This window comes from Strix aluco, chromosome 3 (genome assembly GCF_031877795.1).
Source record: "Strix aluco isolate bStrAlu1 chromosome 3, bStrAlu1.hap1, whole genome shotgun sequence".
In the NCBI taxonomy this organism is placed as follows: Eukaryota; Metazoa; Chordata; class Aves; order Strigiformes; family Strigidae; genus Strix; species Strix aluco.
Window position 1 is genome coordinate 132,544,781 of NC_133933.1, and position 19,910 is coordinate 132,564,690.

At 45.2% G+C, this 19,910-nt stretch overlaps 1 protein-coding gene and 1 long non-coding RNA gene across 15 annotated transcripts in view; one reads left to right on the plus strand and one right to left on the minus strand.

The window, feature by feature from the left end:
* LOC141921540 (uncharacterized) overlaps nucleotides 1-3,596 on the minus strand; it is a 27,990-nt gene extending 24,394 nt beyond the window's left edge. For 2 of the 4 annotated variants that reach the window (XR_012622714.1, XR_012622717.1), the window contains exon 1: nucleotides 3,472-3,588. This is a non-coding gene — a long non-coding RNA (uncharacterized LOC141921540). Of the gene's footprint in view, nucleotides 1-2,794; nucleotides 2,990-3,471 lie in introns of those variants that run through there. The other 2 variants (XR_012622715.1, XR_012622716.1) reach the window with 2 other exon arrangements.
* Nucleotides 3,597-3,964: 368 nt separating this feature from the next.
* Nucleotides 3,965-19,910, plus strand: part of DTNB (dystrobrevin beta) — a 218,174-nt gene continuing 202,228 nt past the window's right edge. For 8 of the 11 annotated variants that reach the window (XR_012622718.1, XR_012622719.1, XM_074820416.1 and 5 more), the window contains exons 1-2: nucleotides 3,965-4,129; nucleotides 4,822-4,900. The gene's annotated coding sequence lies outside the window, so the exon portion shown is untranslated. Of the gene's footprint in view, nucleotides 4,130-4,821; nucleotides 4,901-13,980; nucleotides 14,549-19,596; nucleotides 19,635-19,910 lie in introns of those variants that run through there. The other 3 variants (XM_074820418.1, XM_074820417.1, XM_074820420.1) reach the window with 3 other exon arrangements.

Below are 19,910 nucleotides of genomic sequence, written 5' to 3' on the forward strand. Positions count from 1 at the left end.
GCCTATCAGTGTATCCCACATCAGGACATACCCTCTCTGCACACTTTCTGCTGCTGTTCTTCTTTAGCTGCATAAATACACTGTGTGCTAGTGCTGCAGTTCCTCCTTTCTTCCCGCCCCACCCCGGAATAGCTTGGAGAGGCTGTGACCTAGAATGGAGCAATACTGGGCAGATGGATGTTGGCATCTTGGAGGCAACTGCACTGCAAGCCCACGAGGGAATGGAAAGAGTTTTGTGCAAACCATGTCCATTAATCTCCCTCCCAGGCAGTGACTTTGGTTTGGGCCACAGCCCAGGCTTGGTTTCCCCTTTGTCAAGGATGGGATTTAAACGAAGAGAGACTAAGTCCACACTAGCGTGACTATATTGTTCTATTCAGGCTGGGCAACCCACAGCGCTTCCGAAGGGAAGAGAACAGACTGTTCTGCCTCTGCCAGGCACTGGTGCCCGCTCAGGAGGGCTGAGGGACCCAGCTGATGTCAGTGCGAGGCCATTCCCAGCTATGTCTGAAAGATTGTGGTGAGCAGGGGATGTTCCTGAGGACTGGGCAAGAGCAACCAGCACTTCTACCATCAAGGCAGATCCAGCCTCCCCTCAGTCCCGGGGGAAGTGATGTAGCAAGGAAGTCTGGAAACCATTCTGAAACACAGGAAGGGCAAGAAGGTGATTAGGAGCAGCCAGTGAAGATAAAATCATGCCTGAGCAATGTTCCAGCCTCCTGCAGTGAAACACCCAACCTACCAGCCATCTGTGACGAGGGAAGGGCAGTGGATGTTCACCTGGGCTTTAGCACAGCTTTTCACACCCTCTTCCCTAACACACTCACAGAGAAACCAGTGGAGTATGAACCAGGTAAGGGGACAGTGAGATGGACTCAACACCGGCTGAACCGCCAGGCTCAGCAGGTTATGATCAGCGGGACAAAGTCCAGTCGGAGGCCAGTCATTAGTGGTGCTCCCTGGGGCGTGGTACTGGGTCCAGTAATTAACGTTTGAAGACGTTTAATGTCTTCATGAATGATCTAGGTGATGGGACAGTGCACGACCTCAGCCAGTCTGCAGAGGACACAAAACCGGGAGGAGTGGTTGATCCTCCAGATGATTGAGCTGCCCTTTAGAGTGGCCTCAACAGGCTGGAAAAAGGAGCATAGAAGAACCTCACCAAGTTCAAAGGGAAACGCCGAGTCCTGCGCTCGGGGGGAGCAACCCCAAATACCAGTACAGGCTGGTGGACGACTGGTTGGAAGAAAACTTGGCAGGAAAGGACCTGGGGCCCTGGTGGCCAGCAGCACGCCCCTGGGACAAAGGAGGCCAGCAGCACCCCGGGCTGCAGCAAGCAGAGTGTCACCAGCAGACTGAGGGAGACAAGCCTTCCCCTCTGCCAGCACTGGGGAGATCACAGCTGGCATAACGCCTTCAGCTCCGGGCTCCCCAGTATGGGAAAGACCTGGACTGCCAGTGTCAGTCCAGTGAAAATCCGCAAAGATAATGGAGGCATCGTCCTAGAAGGAGAGGTTACGGTCGCTGTGCTGCACACCCTGCTAAAAGCCTCGGGTAAGCCACTTGTTATTGAGAGAATTCAGCAGCTGCGTTTCACAGACTCCCAGAGTCATCTCGGTTGGAAAAGTCCTTGAAGCTCCTCCAGTCCAACCATGAACCTCACACTGACCGTTCTCAACTCCACCAGATCCCTCAGCACTGGGTCAACCTGACTACACGTTTAGATGTGTATGAAACCTGCCTGAGGGATATTCACAGGTGTGGGACCACAGGGCACGGAACAGGCTGCGGCCACACCACTAAAACCTGTCAGACTGCACAAAACGGTGATTCTATCCAAACTGCCTACCAGGAATAGCCCCTCTCCCATGCAAGACACCCAGAATTGCCTGGAAGATGTTTAGGAGAATAGTAATTGGGCTGAAGCTTAGATATACACGGTAAAACACATGGGTCGCTTAACTGTTTCAATAGTTAACCAGTACCACCAAATTCCAGTGCCTGTGCCTACATCCTGCTGCTACTTAATTTACTAGGACAGATGCAGGCAGCAGAAACAACCCTCCACACCACCTCAGCCGCATCTGGTTCCACTGCTGCTAGTGGGCCTGTCTCCAGGATTCAGGAATAGATCATGTACTATCATTTGCACATAGAGAGCTCAGAATAAACATTAACGCAGCACTAGCTAGAACGTCTAAGCAGCGCTTTTTTCCCTCTTGTTTTCCTATTCCCTCATGACCAAGGATCTCCCTCCCACACATGCAAAATGTTAGTAGTCCCTCCTCTCCACACACAGTGTAAGAATCTTGTTCCTTTCCCGCAGGCACAGAAAACATCTTGCAGAAGGAACCATGGCATTTCCACCCAGGGAGACTGATCAGAGGGAGACTGCACGCACAGCCTGGCACAGATGCCTGTCCTGTCCAATCTTCCTCAGAAAACACTCACGTACTAGTCATTGCTGTGACTGTTTGTACCACGATTGGTTGCCAGCATGCCGAGCTGTAATAGAGCTGATTGCTATGCAATAGCGTTACCCAGCCAGACACAGATGGTCAAAGAATGGAGCAGGGGAGATTGTCATTTGAAAAACTTGCTATTCCTCTGGTGGGGGAAGCTGCGAGACACAGCAGGGCGCTTTTGGAAGACTCCTCTGGTGTACAAGTGACACATCCTTGAAGTGCACAGTTTCTTACAAGCCAAAGCTGCCCTCCCAGCCCACAAAGGCTGTTGAAGGTATAATCACAGCAAGACATACTGACAGACCTAAGGCACTACACCAGTGTCTGACCTTCAGCAGAGGATCCTGCAGACTGCTCTGGTGATGGCTGCTGAGGGGCTGGCTGTGAGCTGACTGTTGCAGGTTCCATCCTGCACCCTCATGTCCCTCCCTGGCCCCAGGCCTCTTCTGATGCAGGGCCCCAGCCCAACCCTGTAACTCGCCAACGCTCCTGCGGACAAAAGTGGGCCACAGCTTGGCACACAGGAGCACGTGCTGAGCGGCACCAGACCCACTGGCTCTGTGGGGCTTTGATACATATACAGAAACATAGAATGCTTTGGGTGGGAAGGGACCTTAAAGATCATCTAGTCCCACCCCCTGCCCCGGGCAGGGACACCTTCCACTAGCCCAGGTTGCCCAATCCAACCTGGCCTTGAACCCTTCCAGGGAGGGGGCAGCCACAGCTTCTCTGGGCAACCTGTGCCAGGGCCTCCCCCGCCTCACAGGGAAGAATTTCTTCCTTACATCTAACCTAAATCTCCCCTCTTTCAGCTTAAAGCCATCACCTCTTGTCCTACAGACCCCTTGTATATGAATATATATATATACACACGCACACCCCACACGTCACTTTTCGGAGTCACAGCCACACCACGGAGAGCTCTGCCAGAGCCCACCCGTGCCGGGCCTCCCGCTGTCCCACTGACAGGTCGCCCTCAGGCTCAGAACAGGGTTCCCACAGTTACCTCCGAACGTTTAAACGCCTTTAGGAAGCCGCCCCTCCTCTCCGCTCCACACAGCTCTAGAGAGGCACCAGAGGCGGCCCCCAGCCCCCCTGGGGGCGGCCCGAGGGCCGGGGCCGGGCCGAGCCCTCAGCCGCGCGCACTGCGCCTGCGCGCTGCAGGCCGGCGGCGCGCGCCGGGCCGCGAGTTGGCCGGAGCGCGCGGGCGCCCCGCGGGCCCGTTGGCGCCGGGGAGAGGACGCGCGCGCGCGCGCTTGGCGGCGCACGGCCTCGGCCGCCGATTGGCTGAGGGGAAGGGGGCGGGGGAGCGTAACGCACGTCCGCCGCCGGGGAAGCGTCTGCCTCGTGATTGGCCGGCAGGCGGAGCCACAGGGAGCCGGAGGGGCGGGGCTGGCGGGATCTCGGCTGTTGATTGGCTGTTGGCGGCGGCGGGCGGGGGCTCAGATTGGCGAGAGTGCGCGCGCCCCTGCGGAGGCGGGCTCGGATTGGCTGGGCGCCGCGAGGCGGCCGGGGACCGTTGGAGCGGGGAGGCTGAGGCGTTTGGCCGCCCGTGTCCGCGGAGCCGCCGGCGGCGGCGGCCGGAGCCCGCCCGGAGCCCTCCCGGCCGCTGCCTCCCGCGCCCGGGCAGCCCGGGACCCCCGCGACCGCGCTCCCCGGGAGAGGTGGGTTCTCGGCGGGACGGAGGCAGGCGCTGGCGGGGCCGAGGCGGGCCCGCTGCGAGCTCCGCTACCGCCCGCGGGGGTGGGAGGGTGCGGGGCCTTGTGGGGATGAGGGTGCCCCCGCCCCACCGCTACCCGGGCAGGGCGCAGGGACCGGCGGGCGGGCAGGCCCGGGACGCGCCCCCGCTCCTGCCTGCACGGTCTTGGCAGCAGCGCCAAACCGGAGCCCCTCGCCTCAGCCCCGGGAGCTGCGGGCGGCGGGGTTTGCCGGGCTCCGGGCCTGGCGCCCAGCGGAGCGCCCCGGGTGGAGGAGGAGGAGGAGAGCTGCGCTGCCGCGTCGGGTGCTCCTGAACGGGCTCCAGATACCTTGGAGAGAGCCTCGCTGGTTTACCTGCCCCGCGCTCCGTCGCCGCTACTCGCTTTGTGGAGGCTGCTGGCTGGCAGCAGGAACAGTCCCGCGCCCGAGTGGCTCTGGCTCTGCCTCACTGTTTCATCTTGTAGCAGACAGACGCTCGCGTCGACGCAGGATCTGCAGGCTTCATTTCTTTGTAATTAACAGGAGACACAATCAGGGCAAAAGTAGCATAATCATAGTTGTAACCGCAAGAGACGGGGCAGGGGGGAGGTGTTATTTTTCTGTGGAAAACCACGTCTGTCTTGGAAAAAACTTTGGGTTGTTTTTCCCATCTTTTTAGATTGTCTTTAAATGTTTGAAGAAGGAACTGAGCCCAGGAAAGTGGAAGTTGCCCTGAGAGACTCCTCAGCGTGATTCAGGTAATTTGAGCTGCTGTGGCTACACCTGTGGTGTTGAACTTAAAAACTGGTGTTATGTAACTGATTTCACCTGCCTGTTTGTCACACTCATGTAACTGAGACTGAAGTTTTTCACTTATGACAAACTTCCCGGATGAAGTAGTGATTTCTGCATTTGATGTGAAGCATTGGACATATAAAAATATTCCTGTGTGAGATGCGATCCTGTATTTAAACCCCCCCCAATTACATTCTTGTGCACCAGATAGCTTAGCTGGGGAAGGTGAAGCTGATGGAGATCCTGGTGCAGACCTAAGGTACCTGTAGTGGGGCAGGGCACCAGGGCAGTGCTCTCTTCTTTCAGGGGGGATTAGTGAGCCCCCAAGAATGCTCTGCACAGCACGAGGATATTTGAAAGTTGTTTCTGTGCTGCTTGAAAATCCGTATCTGATAGAATCTGAGTTATTAAAATTAGAATTTGGCCAATAGTTGGACACGACCGCCCTTTAAAATTGCTTTGTACTTGAGTTTTCTTACTCTGGTTCCTAAAACCGACTATAGTCTGATGCTCTGTCTGGTGTGGCTGTCCAGTGACAAAACATTGCACATGCCTGAACCAGTGGTTCAAAAAGTCAGAAGTCTCAGTTCCAGGTTTTAAAAGTTGGGAAATGCTGGGGTGAAGAATTGGGGTTTTTTTCTCTTCCCCGCCCCCCCCCCCATCCTGGCTTCTTTCTTTTCCCTGGTAAGTGTATATGATCCTATACTGCTAGATGATACCATAAAGCACACCCAAAGGAGAGGAGGTAACCCAAAAATGTTGGTTTGACTGTTGCTTTTTGTGTTTCCTCTTCTCCAAAGTATATTTTGGATTAATAGGGAATTTAGATAAAAGGGCAAACATGCTACTGACCTGAAGGCTTCCTTTTTAGGAAAGAGGAGAGTTAATCACTGTAGGCAGTGTAGGGCAGTAATTTCTCTCAGCAGAACAGGTACACTTTGCAAAGGCTGTCCGTGGCCTATGCTGCAGTCTTGTCTGAAGTTTTCTTCCAGACTAGTCAATTCATGTCACGCTTCCAGCAACATCATTCCTTTGACCCTTAAATTCTTGCAATGTTTTCATCTGTCCCAGATGCCACTGCAGAGGTAGCTCACTTAGGTCATTGCCTTGACCATATTGTCCTATTTAAATCCTCTTTGGGTTTCTGCTTCTTACCATTATGGTACGTAGGATTCTTGTCTTCATTTTGAGCTGTTTGATGGTTTATCCCCAATCTCCCGCTGAGGTCTTGCTCAGTACCAAGAAGGGAGCTTCCCGTTCTGGTGCTCGGGATGCCAGAGTTTGTTGCCTACTCATTAGTTTGTTGCCTACTCATTACATGATCTCACGTTTAAGAGGGCACATCCAGTAGACCACCACATAAGCACCTTCTGACAGAATAAAAACATTAAATTTTTTTGTTGTGCTGAATACAGAAGCCATGTCAGTATTGTCTCAAACTCCCTGTTTTTTTGCAGCAGACTCCTCCTTGTTGTAGGCTGTAGGTATTTAGGATGGTAAATTCCTTTATATGTTGTCTGTGTTGCAGATAACACATTCAGGTGTCTGGTTGATCACAGAACCTCGAGGTTTCAATAATAATACAAATTTTAAGAAGTGATGAATGGTATAAAAACCTTAAGAAGCCGTAATGCAAGAAAAGGGCTTTTGCAATATCACAAAGGCATAATTTTTCCATCAGTTAATTATATTCCCCACTCAGTACCACAGGGTGGCATTAGGAGTGACGACTTGCAATTCTTTGTAGCCGTGGTTGTACGTTCTCCGTGGTATGTTGTGCAAGCTGACAGTTTTTGAAGAGAAAGAAAATCAAGTTGTGAAGTTTAAACTAACGACTTGGGGATTAACTCTGTGTACTTCAGAGAGCCTGGTTTCATTGGCTGGTCCCTTACAAGCTTTTATAGAACCTAGACGATGTATTCAAATCAGGTGCTCTTTGCAAAGAATTTCCTAGAACTTTTAAAAGGAAAGGTAAAGAACTCTCTTAGCTCAGAGGTGGTAGTCTGTGGCGTTGATGCTACCCTTGTAGTCGCGGAGTACGTCACCTGATGGGAAGGCAGACTGTCTCCTGACAGGTGTGAAGGGCTGGCTTTTAGCATTCTGCTCAGCACAGCCTGATTTTTCTCACCATTATCTACCACTGCTACCTTTTTTTAACTTTGCGGCTTCAGGGTTATGTTATCTAGTGATAAGGATTTGAATTCATAATATTTGTATTAAGTTAATATTTCTTTTTTTTCCCCCCTGAGTACTGTGGAGAAGAAATCACGATTGCATTGTGTGTGTTTGGTTTAGTGTTTAAACAGGTTTCTACTGATAAACTGTGGCTAAACTTAAATAGTTTCATGGGTCTTTTCCAGTCCTGTGGGCTTTCAAGGACTACTAGAAGGTATGAAAGTCTCTTAACTTCTCAGCTCTGCTTAAGTAATGCAGACTTATAAAAATACTTAACACCAACGAAGATTTTTAGGCAACCTAAAGCTGGAAGAAATGGTAGGAGATCTTATAGTGTGATATCTGTTGTGGAATTTAATTTGGCCAGTTGTAGCTCTGAAAATGAATGGAATTATGACAGCAGGTACTAATTCATATTTAAATTTTAAAAAGATTGCATGTATAAAGTGCGTACTGTAGTTACAAAACACTTAAAATCATAATAACTCTACTGTTAGTAGTTACTGACTGCAAGCATGAGGTATTTTTTAGTCTTTATCAATCTGGCTTCTTTCAAGTGCAGCTTTTTACTTCATTTAAGAAGTGGAGGAGTGAAGAGAGTGTTCTGCCATAAAGCAAATGGTGAGGGAGCCTAGTGCCTAACTATTATTATTTTTTTAAAACACAGGAAAAGTGACAAAGCAAAGGGATAAAAGCTCTTAGACAGAATGGTCACATTTACACAATGTCAAGTATGGTTAATTAAAGTTTTACATTTGGCTTATTTTGGTTTTCCTTTCTTAAAGAAGGAGAAAGCTTCATTTGTGTCCACAGTTGGTCAGATATTTGGAATGTTGTTGGATCATAGGTGTTTAGAAAAGCAGCTGATGGAGTTCTGCATGTGTTAGGTCTGTATGTGGGAACAGCAATAGAAGACCAGGTAGGGATGAATGTAAGGACTGAATATTCTAAAAGGGATTTTTTTTTTTAATATAGTCTGCAAAGAGAGGTTAGCTAGGAGGCAGGGAAGGGATGAAGTTTCCAGTTCTACCATAATGTGTTCGATGTTACTGATTGTAGGTCAGTTTTTTTATAGCAAGGGGATGGACTTGGAGAAGCAACTTATGGCAACAGTAAATAAATATTAAGGAAACTTGAGCTGGTAGTAATATCAGCTAACTTGCTCTGTGATTCTGATCCTACAGGTTGTATAGCAGAGCAGACAGCAAATTATTTGGAAGTAGGTGTGCGTGAAGTACGCACATCAAGAGATGTTTCTTGCCCTGGTTACCTAGTGGATGCAACCAAAATATGGTTTGGGTTTTGGGGGTTTTTTGTTGGGTGTTTTTTTTTTTTTAACACCTTGCAATTTGAGTGAACCTGCAAGTCCTGAGAGGCTTCACCAGGGTTGCACAGCAGAGCAACCCTGCTGCGTGGGCACCGTGGGCTTACGGCCAACCGCTGGGGAAAAAGCACAACAGTGTTCTTTGACTTTGCTTATTTATATTAAACTTTGTTCTGCAGTGCTTATGGAATCTTATCTTTTAATTATTGTGAGGGTTTTTTTAAATAGAGTGATCACATCAAAGGAAATACTGAGGCAGTAGGGAGGCACTGGTGGTTTTGACGACTAGTTTGGGTACAGACAAATTTTTGAAGAAGGTATTGTGTGTTTCTGGCAGCTCAGACAAAATTAAAGGTTACCTGGGGCTATACATGTGTTCACTTTCCCACTGACTGCGGCAAATGGCAGTTATACTTTTAAATTTAGATTAATGTAAATTCCTTATTATAAACTCTTATACCATTTTAGTAATGACTAATACTTTTTAAAAAAAAATGGTAACTTTGTAGACTTGTGAAGTTGGTAAGGGCGAAGTTGTGAAGGGCAAAAACGTAACTCAAAACATTTCCTAATAAAGATTTCATTTTGGTGAAAAGGCGATTTTCCAGTTCTCTCTTGAGCTCCAGTAAGCAATTCTGGGAACCTGCAGGTTACAATGGCTAGAAAGGGGGTTGTAAGATTCACACTGGAAAAGCTGGGAAGCACAGATTACACAGAAATCCCCTCCAGTGTTATAAAGATGAGCCTTCCCTTCCAGAGTGGGAGAGGTAAGCGGTTAATTAGGATATTTCCAACTTCTTATGGCTTGAAAATCATGGTGTAACATTTCCTTTCTCTTATCTAACATTAACGGTGCTTTATTTTAAGGAAACAACTGCTAAATTTGCTCTTGTTTGCAGGCTCATGGTCAATTTTATGTATAGACATTACTTTTAAATTCAGCCTCAAAAGTCAACAGGGCAGGTTGTAAAAACCCATTTCGGTTCCTCAGGCTTTTGGGCAGTAAAGAAAAATAAGAGTTTTTGATGGCTCTCTGGTTATTCCAGAAAAAACCTCTTTGTATTCTAGACACCTCGTGTCCTGACTTCGATGTATCCTCTCTTTAGTTTGCTAGAAAACGGCTCTGACTGTGTGATACATGTTTAAACAGGCAGTGTTGTCCTTAATAGCTTGTAGTTTGCCTGTTCCCCCTGCTTAGCAGTGCCCTGTTTACTAAAAACAAATATAAATTGTTATGTACCTAAAATAATACCTTGTAATATTCTTTTAAAGCTTTCTTTGGCTTTGTGACTTAAACTTTATGAGAAGTGGGCTACTAACACACCGTGCCAATAGTCAGGCTCAGTCTGTAGTCTTGCACCTCACCTGTAAACCCTTTAGGGCAGTGATTTCCTTCTGTTCTGGGCATTCAACAAATAGTTACGTATGTGAAGTGAAATCTTGTTGTGTTACAGTAATTCAGATGGTTTGGAACTCTACCTGAATTGGAATTTTTTTCTATTGTCTTGAGGTGATCTGGAGCTTCTGTTAAATGGTGTTAAAAGCTTTGGAAGGAAACCCATGATTAAATATTGTTACTTGTTCTGTATTTATTTAACTTGCAGCTAGTAAACTCGGCTTCCTACTAGGTGGGAAGATTGCTGGTCTCATTCTGGGGCTTAGACCAGCGCTGTGGTGGTTTTCCGTGACAGTGGATTAAAGTGCTGAGGCCTGGCTGGGGACGTGCTGCTGCCTGCCATGTCCTGTACGAACGGAAGGGATGGCATTTTATGCCTTGGAAAAAAGCTTAGTTGAAACAGAAGTGCCAAGGCAAGAAGTAAGGAAGTGGTTAGCTCTTAGTATTTGTCCTGGGTTGGGCTGGAATAAAGTAGATTTTCTTCCTGGGAGCTGGTACAGTGCTGTGGTTGGGTGGGGGGTGAGAATGCTGTTGGTCACTCAGGGATGGGCTGGGTGTTGCCCAGCAGCGTTTGTACCAAATCAAGGGCTTGTCACTTCTGCTGCCCGGCCAGTGGAGCTGGGGGGGGGGGGGGGGGGGGGGGGGGCACAGCCAGGACACCCCCCCCAAACTGGCCAAAGGGATGTTCCAGACCATACGGCGTCCTGCCCAGTATTTAAACTGGGGGAGCTGGCCGGGGGCACCGCAGCTGGGGGACTGACTGGGCATCGCTCAGTGGGTGGTGAGCAGTTGTGTTGTGCATCGCTTGTTCTGTATATTTATTATTATTATTTATTTTCCCTTCCTGTTCTGTCCTATTAAACTGTCTTTATCTCAACCCATGAGTTTTACTTTTGTTTTTCTGATCTCTCTCCCCCATCCTGCTGCGGGGGGAGCGAGCGGCTGCGTGGTGCTGAACTGCTGGTGGGGGTTAAACCACAACAGTGCTGAATTTTATTTCCTAAACTACTTGATTGCCCATTCATTTTCAAGAAAGTTTACTGTATAATATGTGCATGTTTTTCAAAGTCTTCAAGAGTAGCTTTTGATCTACTGTACCTATTTTTTTTTTTTTAAAAAAAGGAACCATTAACTCATATACAATTTCACAGCAAAGTTATAATTCGTTCTCCTGGTTTTAGTCTGTTGGTTTTTTCACTTATGCCCTTCTAGACTCAAGTCAGTTTTGACTTGTAAAGATCTTAGGCCAGCAATTCTTTTAAGAAAGCTTTTTCTTAAAACTCTGTGAGAGACCCAGACCTTTAAGTTTTAGGAAACTATGCTACTAGAGGGTGCATGTTATTTCCCAAAGATGCCCTGTTACTCCTGTTGCTGTAGATACAGAGGTAACATTTTAAAGTATTTTTAATACTTTTGTGTACAGTTGTTTACGCTTCAGTTGCTTATCTCGCACAGTGATGGGAACAGAGTTTGAAATTTTAAATTAAACTAGGAGAATTATCAGAAATGGCTAAAATATACTTTAAAAGAAGATGCTGCCAGTCTACTCACCTAAGTATAAACGGCTTATCTTTGGTCTTCCTGGGTTTTGGTCTGTGTTAGATGTATCCCCCTGAAATAACTTCTAGATCGCTTTCTTTTTCCTACTAAGAGGTGTAGGGGAATGAAGGAATACTTTCAATCAATTACATCTATTAATGTTTGACTGCTGATAAAAGGGAGATCGGAATATGAACCAAGAGAGGATGGAGAACAAAGAAATGAGTGAGACAGCAACAGGTATTTTGGATAGGCAGAGAGGGAGATGAGGGAATGAAATCAAATCTCTGAGGTTTTTGTTCAAATTCATAGTAAAGAAAAAGTAAAAACGCTTCAGTCTTTTTACTGAAATCCATTTTAGATGAATAAATGTGAGCACCTTTATATCATGAATAAATTTTTATACTTTAAAATTAACAAAGCATTTATGACAATTTAGAAATTATTTAAAATTATTCAAGTCAAATGACAGTTGAAGCCATACAAGTTTAGAAGCCCAAAACAAATGATTGAAGTGCTAAACTAGATGTGACAGCAGTAACTTGTTCTGCAAGTACAGATATGCCCTGAATTTTTATTCAATATGTTCATCTCGATGACGGGTTCATTCGCGTTTTTAAAAGTGAATGAACTGACAAGGGATGAAAGCTTTTCTTTAAACCACCCGTGAAGATGCGTTCCTTCTAATTAGAAAATTGGTGGAAAGTTACTAAGCTTCCTTCACTACGTATCAAGTGTGTTTAAGATCAACACGTGCCCCAAACTGGTATTCTGATTTTTTTTTTTAATTCAAATTATTTCTCAACATAAATAGGCATAAGCGCAATTTTACCCTCGCACCGCAGCTGTGGTTTTCTTATCAGTGATATCAAATATTATTTCTGCTAGTAAAATGCAACATCAAGAATCTGAACAAACTCCAATTTAATAATTCATAAGTTAACTTGTATTTCTGTGTTGCTCTGTGTGGCTGATGAGGCTGCATTTCAGTGCAAACCAATGTCTGGCAATGGTTATCAAATCATAAAGATCAGAATTTCCTTTGGAGTGTATTTTAAAGGTGGAAATACGGAAGAAAACAAAATCGAGTTTAAAGCAAAAACAACTAAAAATCTCTCTAGCTAATTAACTGATCTAGTGACTAAAGTAGAATAATCAAAAAGCAGTGAGGAAGCACCTGAAATTGCAGATATGGAACCCAAATGGCGCAGTTTAAGTTTATGGTCTCTAAGGCAGTGGGACGCCGACATAACAGCAGTTAGGGGAGAATAGAAGTGGGGCGGCTTAGGTGGTGGCTGCGGTACTCGCCGAGATTAATTCCACAGGCTGTCTCCATCCCTTCCATTTGAAGAGGAAAAGCTGCTTATTTAGGCCGTTACCTACAGCTGATGAGCTCCAAGAAGAGCGAAACCTTTTAAGATAGGTCCTGTAGTATTGGCCTAAGAGTCCTCAGAGCGGGGGGCTTGCGTGCATTTTTGTGCTTAAGCTGCAAGTGGGATCAAGCCCCCCAGAAATGTGTGGTCCAGAGGCAGCGGTGGCTGAACCTGTTAGAGCAAGTCAAGGGTAAAACAGTCGTTAGGTTTTAGTTTTTATTTATATTGTTGGTTTTTATCTAGCCAGGGATACATATAAAATGGATGCCTGTGGTGTGGGTGTGGGAGAGCTCGTAAAGGTAAGGAAAAGGGAGAACTGTGAAATGGAAGAATGGGATATAAACAGGAAAAAAACCCCAAGACAATTAAAAGTTGGAGTTTATGGTGCTGCTGAAGATATTTCAGATGGTGACTGACTGTAGAACTCTCCACATTTATCAGTATGGAATTTATAAATTAGCTTTTATATTAACTCATCAAACAGTGTTATTGTAGCTATTGAAAGAGGGAGAAGGTGAAGGATAAAGGGAAATGGTAAACTTTTTGAAGGTTTGCATCAGACATACTCAGCCATAGTGTTGTAAGGTACAATATCTTACACAATTCTTGTGCTTTAAGGTGAACATTACGTCGCAACAAGTATATACAAATAGCTTAGCATTTAATGTTTTTTCTAATGTTATTTAATAATAATTATGTTTCTTCAGTGAATATTTTACTGCAGTGCAGATAATTCCCTGTTGAGCCTCAACGTTATGAATTTAAATAATAGGCATCTTGAACTAAGATCTCTAATGAGACTTGAGGCTAGTCTTCCCATTACAGTAAAAAAAAAAAAATATTCTTTTTTATATATCTGTGTAGACATACAGATACGCACACAGTTACGTATAAGGAAAAATAAATTATCCTTATAATATTACAGTGTCTTGGTAATTTCCACCAGCCTCAGGCTCTGAACACTTCGAGCAGTGAGTTGAGCCCGGACTAGGTGCAGTGGGCGCGGGTTGCGGCTGCCTCCGGCTCTCTCCGAGGTGGAGCCGGCAGAGGCAGTCTGCCCGCGGTCAGGTGCTGGCTGCAGCGCTGGCTTCAGCTCCTCAACGTCCGTCCCTGCTCTCAGCTGGAGTGTGCCAGATTGCTAAAGACTTCTAGACTGCAGTCGGTATTAGTAGTGACTTCTCTGGCACATAAAAGACAAGCTCTTTGCCAACACTGGGTTTATCTTGCTGATTTCAGATTTTTCTGCCTTAAACGAAGTGGCTGCCTCTTGTCATAAAGCAGAAGCACGTTCTGTGGAAGCAGCACCACTCTTACTTTAAATTCAAGCACTGTTCTGTCACTGCAGGGAGGAAGTTCTCTGTTTCACTGAGTCAGACTTGAGCAGAGCACTCGGGCACTCTTGCAAGTTTTCTGTACTTCCACCTCGGGTGGGGAGTGGAAATTTAGCCCGTGCTGTCAGAGCAAGAACTGATGTGAAGACCAAAACCTGTGGAACTAACCTCAACTTTCAGCTCTCCATACTTATCAGAATCCTTGAAGCTCTGGGAGGCGTCCAGCCAGAAGAGGTTGGCTCTGGCACACAAATTCAACCACGGTGGGTCTTAACAGCCTTTGAGGAAAACATGCAGTAGGTTGAACCTACTCTTAGCCCTTTTTCTTAAGGGAAGCAAGAGCTGTCGTAATGGAAGTGTCCTCTCCGGATTGTTAAAGGTTACACAAAGCTTTCTGAGGAAGAAATACCTATGGAAATCATCCAGGACAGACCACGTAGACTCGCTGTCCCATCACCGTGACTGGAAGCAGAGTAAGTTCTTGATGATACTGCTTTTGCTAGAATAGCAAAACAGGATGTTCATCATGAAACACCTCCGTGTGTGAAATTCACGTCTTTATCAGATTTTAGGTTTTCCTCTCTGAGAAGACTGGTGGTGATACAGATGGTTTCTCTCTGGGTGTATTTCTTTAAGCACTGGAAGTTTCAGCCTTTGGTTGAATTGTTATTAAAACTAAAATTAAATTCCACTGTTATTCTTCAGTTATTTATATGTGCACCAATTAGATATGTTTTGAAAATCTGCTAGTCTCAGCACTTGAAGCAGTCTGTAGGCCTCTGGTTTTTCTTTCAATGGAGTTGTGGGTACAGTCTTTACTTTGAGCATGACTTCTGTGTCTTTTTAGCAGCAAGAGAGAAAATCAGTTTGTTTTGTATCACACAATATAGATTTCTTATTTGGAAAATACTGGAGTGGGGAAAGGGGAAGCAAAACAAAACCAGACTAACACATTATCTTACTGCTAAGAATGCCTCAGTGTAGGGTAGAGGTAAGAAAAACGTATCTTTCTGCTCTAAGAGCGAGGTTACATTTTGGGGCTAAAGAGTCAGAGATCAGGTCCTTGTAGTCTCACCATGCCCAGGTTAACTGTCACTGTCATAAACAACAGTGTATAATCCCAAATGGGAAGTGGCCAGAGGGTGAGCAGTGAGGAAGGAAATCATATTAAAAAGGCAAGCTGATTAGAAGTTTAGAAGGACTCTGTTAGTGATTGAATTTCATCTCCTCTTTTCTTGTCCAGTGTAGAGGCGTGTAAAGTTACACCAATAAAGGGGGGAGAGGGTAAACAGGCAATCTGAGGTTTAAATGTCCCATCCTAGGCTCTGAGTTGTCCCTCAGGGTTAGTATCCTGATGCTTTAGTGTAGTTCTGTGAAAGCTTCAGACCAGTGCTCAGTCATGGTCCAAAAAAAACCACCAAAAACCAAGCTTAAATAGTCTTTAAAAATATTTTTAATGTTCTATTAAAAATATTAAGTCCTTTTTTTAAAAGGAAGACAAGACTGTTGTTATTGCTGCTGTATAAAGCAGTGGTGTGCCTCCATATTGAATACTCTGTTCTGTTTCTCCTTCATCTCTGAAAGCAGATGATGGAAGAAGAAAAGGGGTGATAGAAGATGATAAAGATCAATCATAAGTATGAGTGATCTCTGTGCAAGAAGCAGCTAGTGTCCAGATTCTTCCACCTAGAAAATGGATGATGTCTGAGGATGGTTCATGTTTTGTCCCATACAGAAATGGGTGGAGGCAGGAGGAAGCATAAAATGGAACTGGCTGGTAATGAGGCTAAAAGAAGCAGAAAGATGGTGAGGCACATACTTTTAGTCTGCCACAGAATGGTCGTTCCTATGTTTCTATTTAAAAATAAACAAACAAATTTCCAAGAGTGCAGAATGGAATTTTACAGGTTTCTCGGTCATAGAGAAGAACCATGGAGAAGACAGGACTCGCTACTACAATTCTAACCCTGACCTTTAAAGCAAAATCCAACCTTTTCAGAATAATTAAAGCATACCATCTCTGAACCTAATTAGAAATATTTTTTGAGTTTTGTGTGAAATTCAGAGGTTCGTGATTTCTAGCTTTATACAAATAGCAAGAAGTGTGTCTGGATCTCAAAGTACTTGGCTTTCAAAAAGTTGAAGTATCTCTGCTGGCAAGTGAGACTTTTCTTGCTGCAAGGACCTTCTGGGGAACCTCAGTTTCCTGTGTAATTATTCTGAGGTTCAACGGTGATTTAGAGTGGGGGAAGGAAGAAAGATTCTTTAATTAAACACTACTAATCCCAGGTCTTGGTATCTTAAAGCACAGGCTCTTTTGATGAGCTTTACCTTTGGGGCACTCAAAGGGTAGATGGCAGGAAGCATAAGGGAAGAAATGAGAAATCATTAGGCCTAGTCTATAGAAAACAATTGCACTGTCTGGCATTAGAAAGTCTGAGGCTGGATGGAGGTCGGGCATTTTGTACTGTGGCCAAACCCACAGAAAGCTGTCTGGCATTTTTGGTATTTGTCTATTCAGTTTAAGACTGTGCTTAAAGAAACACTGAAGTTAGGATTTAACATTTCCCTTTCAGTCCTGGCCATTCCCCTTCAAATACATGCACTAAGATACAGTGTTTACTGTGTTTTTTATAAAAACCTGATTAATACTTAGGGTAGTTTTATGTTAAAACTCCTTCCTGATTTCATCTTCTGAATCTGTATTGATGGGTGGTTCGTGTGCACATTCTGACATTCGTAGGCATTTGCCCCTTCAGGTAGTGTGTAGCTACGTGTACCCAAAGGCACAGGAAAACGAAATGTGTTGTATTGATATATTTCATGGATAGAGGAAAACTTAAATTCACAGTTACTTTTATTTTGGAATGGCATCTTTCCAAGGTGGGCATTGGTCTACCTATACTGCTTAGCCCAAGTGTTGCCCATCTGTCGGGGTTTTGAAGAATGAAGAAGTAGATACTAAGTGTTTAGAAGCAGCTCATCACAAAATGTGAAAGACAAAACTGGATGGAAAAAAAAACCCAACCCTCATAAGTACCTGTTTAAATATGTAGTGTGGTACTGGAGAATCCCCAGTGCATTTGCATTGTCCTCTGTTGGTACAGAAATATATTTGAAATATATTTCCTGCTGTCTGTAGCAGTTTTGCTCCTTCCCTCTCATCTTTCGGTTTGTCCAAGTCCAGTAAGGTTCTGTGTGTTCCGTGGTGCTGCTCATGGCCGTTCCAGCCATCCCCGTGCAGAGCCCTGAGCCCCTGTTCATCTTTGCTCTCCCCTCCTTGTTCAGTCTGTTGTGGTTTTCCATCCTAGGCTTTCCCTTGTTACATGCACATTAATTGCTTTAGTCACCCTCTTCGTTTGGCCTTTCCTTGGCTGCTCAGCTTTGATATGTGTGCATTGATTCGGACTCGGAGGAGCACAAAGTGCATTTGGTACAAGGAGTGACAAAATGAGCAGTGCAAAAATTTGGCCCATGTGGAAGAGAGGCAGCTGGGGAGGAGGCATGTTGGAGATGCTTAAAATCATGAATGGCGTGGAGAGGGTGGATAGTGATTGACTGTCCCTATCTCTCAGCAGCAGAACTGGGAAGCTTTTGATTGTGACAGGAGGTGGCAGGGGCAGAAACTCCAGGGAGGTGATTTGCTGAGCCGTGGGTTTCATGCTGGGGAAGTCTTGCTGCAGAGTGGTGTGAATGTCACAAGTTTATGGGCAGTAAAGGGACAAACACATGGGCTTGTGGGGGGAAAAAGCTGTTGATGGTTACTAAATATGAAGAATCGTTTTGGCCCAGGAAGTCTTGGCACTGCAAACTTTTGGAACTTGAAAGGAAGTTCTTGGGAAGTTTTTCTGTCTGCTTGCCCCATCCTTTTATTCTTTCCTGTGCATCTGCTTTGGGTTCCTTCTGGAGACATGAGCCAGCGTTGGCAAGCCGGGTTTGGCCCAGTAGCATGCTATTATTCCCATAGTAGAACTTTGCAGTAAAATAATTAAGACTTTTAAGCAGGACCAAACATGTTTCCTCTTCTAAATCCCTCTTTAGCATTTTATCTGAGGGGTTTTTTTATGATTCAAGTCTAACAAACTTCATCTGGGTTACTGTTACGGAAACCTTCAGGTCCAAAGCTGACGTCTTGTGAATGCCTAAGATCTTTCTTTGACATCGTAAGGTATGGACAGTTTTAGATGCATGTTGCTGCTGTCCTTTTTATAGCAATATAGCGCCTGCTTACTGTAGGCATGGACCTGGGACCTCGTTAGCATGGGGTGATCGTGTAACGGATGCTCTAGAGTTGGCACCTACTGAAAGGGCAGCATATGGCAAAGAGAGGGCACCGAAACGCAGTGCTGTTCCCCGAGGTGGGCATTGGTCTGCCTATACCGCTTAGCCCAAGAGCTGCCCATCTGTCGGGGTTTTGCAGAATGATGAAGTAGATACTAAGTGTTTAGAAGCAGCTCATCACAAAATGTGAAAGACAAAACTGGATAAAAAAAAAAACCCAACCCTCATAAGTACCTGTTTAAATATGTAGTGTGGTACTGGAGAATCCCCAGTGCATTCACATTGTCCTCTGCTGGTACATAATTATATTTGAGTGTTTTTCTCCACATATGTCCATCATAAGGTGAGCATCCATCTTAATTTTTGTCTGCCTTGTCATTTCAATCCATGCATGTTTCTTGGCACTTTTCTCATGTGTTGTGCCACAAATGTTAAAAAAAACCCTAACAAACCAATGTACACCCCGCCAAAAAAATCAAACCCAACACTCCACCCCCCTTCAAACAAAGAAAACCAACCAAACCAAAAACAGCAACACAGAACAAGCTGCAGGTTACTGTGCTTGTTTTCTGATGTTGAGCGCTGTGATTTGCGTCTTTGGTGTAATTGCAGTTTTTCTGGCTTTAGTTCATTCCTGGTTTGAACTTGAGATTAAAGTGCAAAGGTGAATATAGACTTTCCAGCTTTCTTCTTCCCAGCTTCACCAGCAAGGGATCCTTCTGTATCTGATTGTTCAGGCTTCAAAAACAGGTTTGTCAATTATTCTAACAGATCTCACATGACTGATGTAATTTCCACAACTTTTTCAGGTATCTGCCAGCTTGTCTCTTCTCTCTCCACTCTATTTGTGTTTAGAATGTGTAACTCTCTGGCCCAGCAAGATCATTTCCTAGATGTTTGCCCCCTCACACTTAATAGCAGGAAAGAATCAGCAAGGAGAGCTTGTGAATCTAAATAGTAACTTTTTTTTTCTGGTGAGCAAGTACAGGATAGTTGATCTGTTCATCTAATGAAAATTTCAAATCTTTTGCTCCCTTGAAGACAGGCAAGAGGCTTGGAGGAGGTCCTGAGATCGCATTCCTTAGGACACGATTTTCCTGAGACCGTACCTGAAAAATCCCTACAAGACAATTTCTGAGCTCGGGTTAATCAGGCTTTGGTGACGTGTCCCTGCAGCACTTCAGAATCGTGGAGAGACCAGGTTACTTTGTTGGATCTTATTTCAAGGACATTGCTGAACAGATCATTCACTCATTTGCTTTGCAGAGACCATGAAGGGTAATGCTAGCTCCTTCAAAATTTAAATTGTGTATCTTGGTCAATCTAACCTATTTAGCTGTGAATTATGTATGATGGTGTTCTATGACCGTGGTCCATGCGGCTTGAATGACCCCTTAAACCCAAATCCTGACACCTGCAAGGCAGTAAAGTGTCTGCAGGGAAAGAGATTGGTGTCGTGCTAATATCATGACTTTAAATGTACGTTTTTAGCAGACAGCAGCAAAATTAATTGCAGCCCTTAATATACAGTCTCGGTCTCAAAGCCAGCTTCAT